General features: G+C 46.0%; 1 long non-coding RNA gene and 1 pseudogene across 4 annotated transcripts; one reads left to right on the top strand and one right to left on the bottom strand.

Annotated features, from left to right (window-relative positions):
- Nucleotides 1-362: 362 nt before the first annotated feature.
- LOC149326127 (uncharacterized) lies at nucleotides 363-1,311 on the bottom strand (annotated as a pseudogene).
- A 3,193-nt stretch (nucleotides 1,312-4,504) lies between these two features.
- LOC149326126 (uncharacterized) lies at nucleotides 4,505-8,167 on the top strand. 4 transcript variants are annotated; one of them, XR_016285991.1, is made up of 5 exons: nucleotides 4,516-5,428; nucleotides 6,476-6,532; nucleotides 6,621-6,795; nucleotides 6,912-7,077; nucleotides 7,448-8,160. It is a non-coding gene; the product is annotated as an uncharacterized LOC149326126 (long non-coding RNA). The 4 variants fall into 4 exon arrangements; XR_016285990.1 differs by having other exon boundaries at nucleotides 4,655-5,428; nucleotides 6,645-6,795; nucleotides 7,448-8,159; XR_016285989.1 differs by having other exon boundaries at nucleotides 4,505-5,428; nucleotides 6,043-6,795; nucleotides 7,448-8,167.
- Nucleotides 8,168-9,259: the final 1,092 nt, after the last annotated feature.

Genomic DNA, 9,259 nt, shown 5'->3' with positions numbered 1-9,259 from the left:
AGAATATACTTTAGTGTTTTTCAGAATTTTACTGCTCATATTATCTGGACCGCAAGAAGAGGATAGTTTCATGTGATCTATGATAGTTATGCCGCCTTAAAAATCAAAATGAATGGGATCCAATGGGAATGTGATGTGACCATTATAATCCGGTAGTGATGTGCTTGAGGAGAGATAAAATGCCTTAGCAAAAGTTTCATTAAGCACCTTAGCACTGTCGCTAATAGGGATGGGATTTGATTGTGCATCGAGAAGAGATACTGATGGCTGGTCTGAACCGTTGACAACGTTCCAGAACTTTTTTGGATCAGTTAGTAAAAGTGATGGCAGAGTAACGTTAAAATATCGCTCCTTGGCTATTTTTAACGCATTTTTGTACTCCTCAACCACACCTCTGAGTGCTGTCCAATGTTCAGGTTTTCCCGATGACTTTGCCTTGGAATATAACCGTCTTTTTTTGTTACCAAGGCGTTTTAATGACCGGGTGAACCATGGTGACCTGCCATTAGTAGTGATGATTCTCCGAGGAACATGCAATTCAGTTAGCTCATGTAGTTTGTTCTTAAATAAGCACCAGTTTTCATTAACAGACCTTTGGTCAGACTTTATGAGAAAGTCATCCAAAAATAGTTTAAGGCCATCATTAATTGACGTAAAATTTGCCTTAGCATAGTCGTAAACGGTTTTAGTTTTATTTCGCGATTTGTTAGACGGTAAGCTTAATTCGATAAGGAGTAGGCAATGATCGCTTAAACCTGGCAAGTAGCTTACGTCGGAAACAAGGTCTGGAGAACTAGTTAGCAAAAGGTCTAATATGCTTGAGCTTGTAGATGTCACCCTTGTAGCTTGTGTGACTACCTGTGTTAATGAAAAGGTGGAGCAAAGTGCTGAAAAACTTGTTGATTCTGATGATCCATCGTTGCCTAAATGAGTGTCTGACCAGTTAATGGCAGGGAAGTTAAAGTCACCAAAAAGAAAAATAGGCCGATAGGGAAACCTTGTTTGAATTATGTTAAGAATGTCATGGAGGTCATTACAAAAGCCAACAGTAGTAGATGGTGGACGGTAACATGCACAAAAGAGGAGAGCTTTGTTGTTAATTTTGATCTGGACACAAATGAACTCCAGAGCAGTATCAAGGTTAACTTCAAAGCATTCTATATCCTCAGATACAGCGATTAAAGTGCCGCCGCAGCCAGAAGGGCGGTCACAACGAAATATATGGTAACACTTTTGTGAGGAAAATATTTCGCTATTGCGCACGCATTCATTGAGCCAAGTCTCTGTTAGTACGATAATATCAGCCCCCATGGTATTGGCGGTGCAGGATAAGCTGTCACGATGACAAAAAACACTCCGTATATTAGGGAAAAGGATAGAAATGTTTCGAAGTACTTGCGCAGGTCGATGCTCATCTTTATCTAGTTATCTTGGAGAAGAAGGGCTTGAAGGGCTTGAGTTGGTTACAACACGTGTTGAATTGTTTTCCCGGACACTATCAGTTATAGGGCAGTACACGTAACATCTTTTCTTAAGAATAAGCTTGTTGTAGCGGAGGCTAAATGATTCTTCGGGCTCAGTTTGTTTTGCGAATTGAACAAGTTTCTTCCGCACATGCCTGGTGGCCTGAGAAAAATCTTCGCTAATTGAGACGTCTGAATCGTTCGATTCGGTCTCTGCACCGAAAACTCTTTCTCTGATTTTATGATGCGAAAATTGGACCAGTATTGGTCGCATTTTCTCTGGTCCAGCCGTACCAATTCTATGGGCGCGCTCAATGTCCATTTCAGCTAAGGTTACAGACATTTCATCTTCAATAATTTCCCGTACCTTTTTCTCAGATTCAGCCCATGATTCAGTCGATACGTCTTGAACATTGAAAAACACCAGATTTTCTCTTCGGGACCTATCCTCTAAATCGTTTAAACGGATTTTAAGCTTCTCATTTTCGTCCAGTGCCCTTTCAGCATTTTCTTTCTCCGTCGCCAAATCTTCACGAACTTCATCTAGAAGCTCCAGTTTATCTTCAACCGAATTAAGGCGTATCGAAAGGTCTGCAATCTTTCTGCTCAATTCCCTCTGATTGGCTGTGAGGTCTTGCAAGGAACTGAATATACGCTCCTGTCCTTCCTCAATTTTAGCAGAACGGTCCCTAAGGTCATGAAGCAATGCTAAAACTGCTTCGCTTCCGCTGTCCAGAGCGTCTTGAACCGACTGGGCATTCTTCGCGGCACCAGTTTTGTTCGGCCCAGGATTCAGTTCGACATCCCCACACAGCAGCAATTTCATTACGCAGAAACACTCATGCACATGATTCAAAAGCAGTTGTGGGCACGGGAACACAACAAGGAATGCATTACTGAAGCGCTTAGAAGATGTGTAACTAACCTGGAACAGGCAGAAGCGGAACAAATTGGTCGCCCGCATTGTTAGCGTTGTTCCCATGCCCACTAAACTGTTGCGGGCGTCGCCTGTTGCTTAAGTAGAGCGGGCTTGATGATGTCGATGCAGTTGCAGTCAACAGTCCAGGAAAAGCCGCGGTAACTGGCGCCGGCGTGGCATCCAGAAGATGGGCAGAACACACGTCACTTCGCGCTGGCTTGTCTTGCTGCCGCACGTGTGGCAGAAAACCATCGCAACACCGATAAGGCGCCGCGTCGGTGCTTGTGCTGGAGATGGTCACGATCTGGAACAGGCAGAAGTGGAACAAATTGGTCGGCTGCATTGTAGCGTTGTTCCCATGCCCACTACATTGAGAAATGCAAAATTATTTCCAGAACAGTTTTTGAAAAATGAAACTGATTAAAATGCGGCCACAGTGAGGCTGTGTGTGGTCGATAAAAACTATATGGTATAACAGAACCTCAATGTGTTGCATCCCAAGCAGCACACTAGATAAGGACTAATATGCAGCTACAATTGGATTGGAAAACGTTTATTGTCAGCACTGAGCCCTAGTGGGCATTATACTAGGTGGCTTCGAGCCCATGGCTCTTGGCGACCTTGTGAGCCCACTCAGTGGCCCGGACTTGCGTCAACGGGTCTGAGCTGGCCAGTATAGCCTCCCACCGCTCTAGAGAAGGGACTGGTAGTAGGTCCGCCGGTGGCGGCGCCTTTTTGCAGCTCCATAAAATGTGGTCATATCCGGCTATCTCGCCGCATTGTTTGCAAGTAGCGTTGTATTGTGTTGGATAAATGTGTGCTAGTCTCGACGGGCCAGAGAAGGCTCGCGTCTGGAGCCGACGCCACGTTACCTCCTGGCTTTTGTCGACCTTTTTGTCTGGTGGCGGATAGATCCTCATTTCCAGTTTAAACTGATTGGTGTATTCGTGAAATGATATGAATGCATCTCTCGTGAAATTTGGGGACTCAACCCGGCTCACTGCTCGGCTGACACAACCTCGAGCTATACTGTGAGCCAACTCATTTCCCCTGTTCCCCGAGTGTGCCGGCACCCATATTAGTTCCACCTCTCTTTGGTCCCAGTCTTTATCTCTTAGGATTCGTTCTGCCTCCTGGGCGATCATACCCCGCGCAAAATTGTTGATAGCCACCTTGGAGTCGCTAATTATGGTGACTGCTTTGGTGCTGGCCATTGCCATGGCGATAGCCGCCTCCTCCGCTGTCCCTGAGTTTTTTGACCGAACCGGCCGTTAATGTTTCACCCGAGTCGTTCACGGCCACGACCACAAAGGAGTCGCCTCCTTCGTATTCCGCCGCGTCTTCAAAACTAGTTAAAAGAGGAATTGCTTCACTTTGCCTTGAGTCTGCTCTAGGGAAGTCATGTGTTCACAAGATGCGACAGAGTTTTGATAATCAATTGGTTAGGCTGGCTTCAGCCGGGTTCCCTGGTTCGGTCGTGACACAGGTTGCCGAAAGCCTCCTACGGAAGTTGAAGAAGAAGGTAGTAGGAGTAGGGGAGGAGGTCCCTCGAGAAGAGGTGAGACCGGTGGCCGTGCCGTATGTGCACAAGTTGGCCCACAACCTGAAGAAGGTTGCGAGTAGGCATGGGGTGCCACTCGTTTTTACCGCTCCCCAAAAGCTCGGAAGCCTTTGCTCTTGAATAGCCAAAAGAAAAGAAAAAGTAAAAGAAAGTGGCTGCGGTACCAGGCATGGGCGACCGTTCACGAAATGTGCGGTAGGGGTTGTGTACGAAGTTCCCCTCTCCTGCGGCAGTTCCTACATCGGACAAACCGGGCGATGTGTCAATGAGCGGATCAGAGAACACCAAAGAAATGTAGAACAAAATAAAGATGGCCCCCATTTACCCATGCACATCAGAACCTGCCCGTCGCGCACTTGTGAACCATGCTTTTCTGATGTGCGGATTTTGGCAAAGACCCACGAAACACAAAACGTCTTACAAACGTCTCGGAACAGCTAAGAATGACTACAAACGTTTTGCGCTGCGTTCAAACGTCTCATAGCTGTCGACAAGAAGAAGTTTCCTCTGGACGTCTCTTAAACATCTGCAGTCAGATGTTTGCTGTGAAACTTCTGTGAAACATCTGAAGTCAGATGTTTTCTAGACTTGTTTCTAACACGTGGAACTTGAGACCACGTCAATGAGACGCGCCTAGCAATCAGCAGGGAGTTGCCGCCGTGGATTAAACATGCTGTAAATAACGGCACATAAATTAGGTGGCTCTCCTGCTTGACGTTTCGAAGAGCAGGCGCGCCGGTCCACAGACCGCTCTTTGTATTCGAACACTGAAAGCGCGTTTTCTCCTACGGAGCCCGAATCACGTTCCACATCGAGTGCAGCTAAGCCGCCACTCGTAAGGCTGGATTTAGGTAACATATAATGGCCCTGAAAGCCGACGGTAGTTACGCGAGCGAAAAAATTTGCTTCATGTTGCGAACGCCTCTGTTACCCCTCGGCTAGCTGGCGGCAGCACGCGGATTGACAGGCGCAGCGTACGCTGCCTACGCCGCCTTCCCATATGCCTTCCCGCCGCCTTCGCCGAGCTCGCTCGCGCGCTTGTCACCCGCGCGCTATCGTGTCGGCAGATCTTGGAGGCAATAATCTTTCTTGAGTCACGCCGCAGCTTGCTGCTTGGTGTCGCTCCGCACGGTGGCGATGCAGGCTAGTTTGCCAAAGTGGTTTTAACCGTTTCAAGCAGAAATAAATCTTAGTGCAAGCTACAAGTGCTTAGTTTTACATGAAAGTATTAGATTCAGTTTTTTTTTTGTTATTTGATGATTTGTTTATTTTTACATTTAGAAATTTAGTACTTCATTTGGCGTTGCAGAGGCTAGCGATAGCTACGCGCGCGAAGTGGATGCTGCGTACGTTGTACGTTTCGCTGCGCACTTTTTTCCGCGCTGGTTGGCACTTGACGCCGCTGCAGTTCGCAGTTTCCCCTTTTTCTGCGGTATCGTTTACTACCAGTTTTGCGCTGAGATGTGAGCCTCGTTTTCCGCAAAAGTAAGTAACCTTCCATTTCTTTTCTGTGGTGAAAGTGTTGGCCTTGCTTTAGGTACAACTTGCGTACCTTGCGTACAACTACATTTGCATCGTCATTCTTTCCACGCTCAGCCAAGGACTGGAACAGCCTTCCACACGACATCGCCGCAATCACCTGCCCATCAACATTTGCGAACTGTTTAACTGCTACCTTTAACAGCGAATAATATTTGTATCTTACGTTTTTTATTTGTTTATTTAATCTGATTTTTCAATGTAACCCACCCCTTATGTAATACCCCCAATCCTGGGGGAAGTGAAGTGAAGGTAAGCCTCTAACGCGCCTGATTGAACGGTCGGCTAACGCGCCTGATTGAACGGTCGGATAGTGTGTCACTCCTTTGGTTTACAAATCACAAAACAGTATCAGCCAGTGCTTTACATACCAAAGTGCTATTTGAGCTTTTGTTAAGTGGATACAGCTAGGCTATGCGAGTTACTTCCTTTACCAAGGCGGTGACAATGTGAACGTGACAAAGCTTCAAACCAACCAGCTTTGTTTAAACGTACGTTGATAAGGCGCGAATTTTTTCCTAGACATTGATTAAAGTCTGTGCTCTATTGCATTCTGGCAGGGTTTTATTCTTGCCAAGGACTCTCATCTCGCCACCTGTGTGCTCCAATTCTCCTTGCTGTGATTGCCGTCAGTGAAACTCCCGTTAAAAAGGCTTTGGTTATCTTCACTAAGGTATTTGTTTGGGCTAGTCGGTACATTGTTAAAACTGAAGGCATAGGGCACGAAGGACCTGTCCTGTCCTTCGTGCGCTGTGCCTTCAGTTTTTGGTTATCTTAACTGCGTCAAGCTTTTATTTCATTACGATTGAGAGCCGCGGCACAAAGGTAGTTTACTCAGTGGTGCTGCTCTGTATGTGTGCCGGCTGTTTGACAGTGCAGTGAAGTACTACGGCTCTTTGCAGGCGTGGCAGCTTTTATTTTTTGGGAAACCATTGCGCCATGCACAGCTGGCGTTGTCCCTGCTTCACTGTGTGCATTTCGTTTTGGGTACAGGCTGTCCAACAGTGGTTTTCAGAGGACCTCCTTGCCTGCTCAACTTCTCAAGTTTTGGTAAGCACGCTTTGCAGCTGACACCTTTTCTTTCACTTCATGATTTCTTGTATAGGTCTGGGCTGTTTGCTAATGTTCATTCCACAAGCCCCATTATGTGTTTGTCCTTTAGGACCCCAACTGTTGGCCGGAGGAGCAAGGACCTGGTCTAGTTTCACGCAAATTAATCGCAGCACCTTGTGCTTGGTTGTTCTGAAGACTTGGTCTGGAGATTGTTTCAGTTCTGAGGTGGGAATCTGGACAAATGCTTCTTGTGCAGTGGTGTAAGTAATCTCTTGCCCGCTGTTTGTGCTTCATCGTACAGATTAGAAAGGGCTTGTTTGGCAATGCAGTGTTAAGAGCCTTATACACACGCACTTTTATTTGTCTTATCTTTCAGATGTGCCCCTGTGTGGCTGTCAAGGTTAGGTCCAAGATTTAACGCATCTCTTGTGTATACTGAAGTGATGCAGGTATTACCAGGATAGCAGCATCTCTTCTATGGTTTCGTGCGACGGTGCAAGATGTCAACCATCAACCACTTTTGATTCAGCCACTTCTTTCAGGTAAGAGAAAGCCTGTTTGCGAGATGCAGCTTAGGAGGTTCTGTGAGTACAGTGTGCATCGCAGTAAGGCAGTGCACTTGCTATTGACTGCTTGGCTTTCAGTGTCCATGCACGCTGTTTGAATTTTGCTTCTCTTAAAGGCCTCCACAGTGGTTGACTTCTTGAGTTTATGGTGAGCCGTAGCACTCTGCTGAAATGCCGCTTGCAATGACATCATATGCATATATGTTTTTGGTTAGCTTATTTTATTGCCTGTGCTGTCACTCCTTGCCATTTCCTGGTCTTATTTGCTTCCGACTCCTCATTGGCCATTCTACATGCACCTGACTGACTGTGCTTTTGGTTACTCTAATATTTTTCACTTCTGCAGGCTGCTGAACAGAGCTGGATTTGACTTCCCCTTGTATACCGTCTAGTTGGCATCCTCCTTGCAAGAAAAGCGATGTTTGGAACACCTAGCGATCTCTTCATTGCCGTCCACATCACAGCAACTTGATCGTCAACGCATCCGTTGTGAACAAGGCCTGGGGCCGAATGAATTTTTGATTTAACAATTGGTTGCTGCTCGACACTTTCCCGCCATCCAAGTGCTTACCGTTGTAATGTCAGGCAAACCAGTGAAGCTACCTCCTCCTTGGCTTCTAACATTAATTTCCTGGTCCCTTTCTTTTTTTGTGTGGGTGTATGCACTGGATTCAATAAAGAGTAATGCAGTGACTGAAAAGTGTGCTCATTTTTCGGGTCTTTGCAAATCAGCTTTGAGTTCATTTTTGAGTGTATACCAGAAAAATGAACTATAACATTTTTAAAGCTTTAGAGGGTTTAAAGGCAGCACTAAAAATCAGTCTTGAAATGCGTAAGATATTACAGGCACCCATTTCGGAAAAAAAAGGAACGTCTAAAAAAATTCTAAAAAGTTCTACCTCAGAAGTTTTCTAGCCGTATACAAGCGTAGCGTTAGCAGAGCTAATAGAGGGCTAGTAGACGTCTAAGTCTAAAAAACTGCTTAGATGAAACTTCTTTTAGATGTCAAGCTTTTTCTTCCGAGACTTTTTTTAGACGTCTATTAGCGCTTTTCGTGTTTCGTGGGGAGTAATGTGACAAAAGCCAGAGAACTGATAGAAGCATTCCATATCGAAAAGAGGGGCAACTTGTGCGTCAGCGAAGCATCGATAAACCTGTATAAGGCTGAAAATGCGTTTTTTGATCGCTGCTTATCTTCACGAAGCTGAATGTCTTCCTTGCGCATGCGCCGACAGTGACATATATGTACGTGTCTTCTGCACATTAAATCAGTTGTGAGTGGCGCTCTGTCTCGTCTTTCTTTCTTCTCCTGTGTGTGTGTGTGTGTATGGTTTGGCGCCTTCGATTTTAATGATGTAATCCTAGGTTGCTCAGGATCTTTCTCCCCGGGGGTGATGTCGCAAGCCTCCTTAATTGCGCAAATATATGTGCCTCGCATAGTTCCGTGGTGGTGTTGTAGATCCCCAGTTTAAGAAGTCTTTCCATAGGAGTGCAGTGGGGCAGCCCCAATGCTGCTTTATATGCCTGCCTTATGATCCCATCTATTTTGTTCTGTTCCGCCAGCCCTAGCTTGAGGTAGGGAACGGCGTAAACTATTCTGCTTATCACGAAAGCCTGAACCATTCGGCAGAGGTCTTTCTCTTTGACTCCCCGTCTTTTGTTAGCTATTCGCCATATGAGCCTGGTTGTCATGTTAATTGTGGACTTAAGCCTGTTTATTGTCTCTGTGTTCTTTCTATTGTCCTGTATTCTAGGACCCTGATTTTGTCAACTCTGGCTACCGGAGTCTCATTTACCAGTACGTGAATGTCTCCTGCGTTGGTATCGCGTTTCCTAGCCCCCCGGATCACCAGAAGTTCGGATTTGCTTGGCGAGCATTTTAGTCCTGCCCATTCCGCGTAATCCTGGACAATATCGATCGCGTGTTGGAGATTTTGTTCTATTTCCCCATCGTTTCCTGTATGCGTCCATATTGTTATGTCATCCGCATATAGCGTATGGTTTATACCTTCGACAGTCTTCAATAGCGGCGGTAGGTTCTTCAACGCCAGGTTGAATAAGAAAGGAGAGAGCACTGAGCCCTGCGGAGTTCCCTTGTCTCCCAGCTTAATAGTTTCTGACTGGATGTCTCCTAGATTTATTTCTGCGGTTCTGCCGG

Source organism: Amblyomma mixtum, chromosome 10, assembly GCF_055824585.1.
Source record: "Amblyomma mixtum isolate Tamu chromosome 10, ASM5582458v1, whole genome shotgun sequence".
In the NCBI taxonomy this organism is placed as follows: domain Eukaryota; kingdom Metazoa; phylum Arthropoda; class Arachnida; order Ixodida; family Ixodidae; genus Amblyomma; species Amblyomma mixtum.
The sequence above is the reverse complement of the archived record's forward strand: the minus strand, read 5'-3'. Positions and strand labels throughout refer to the sequence as shown.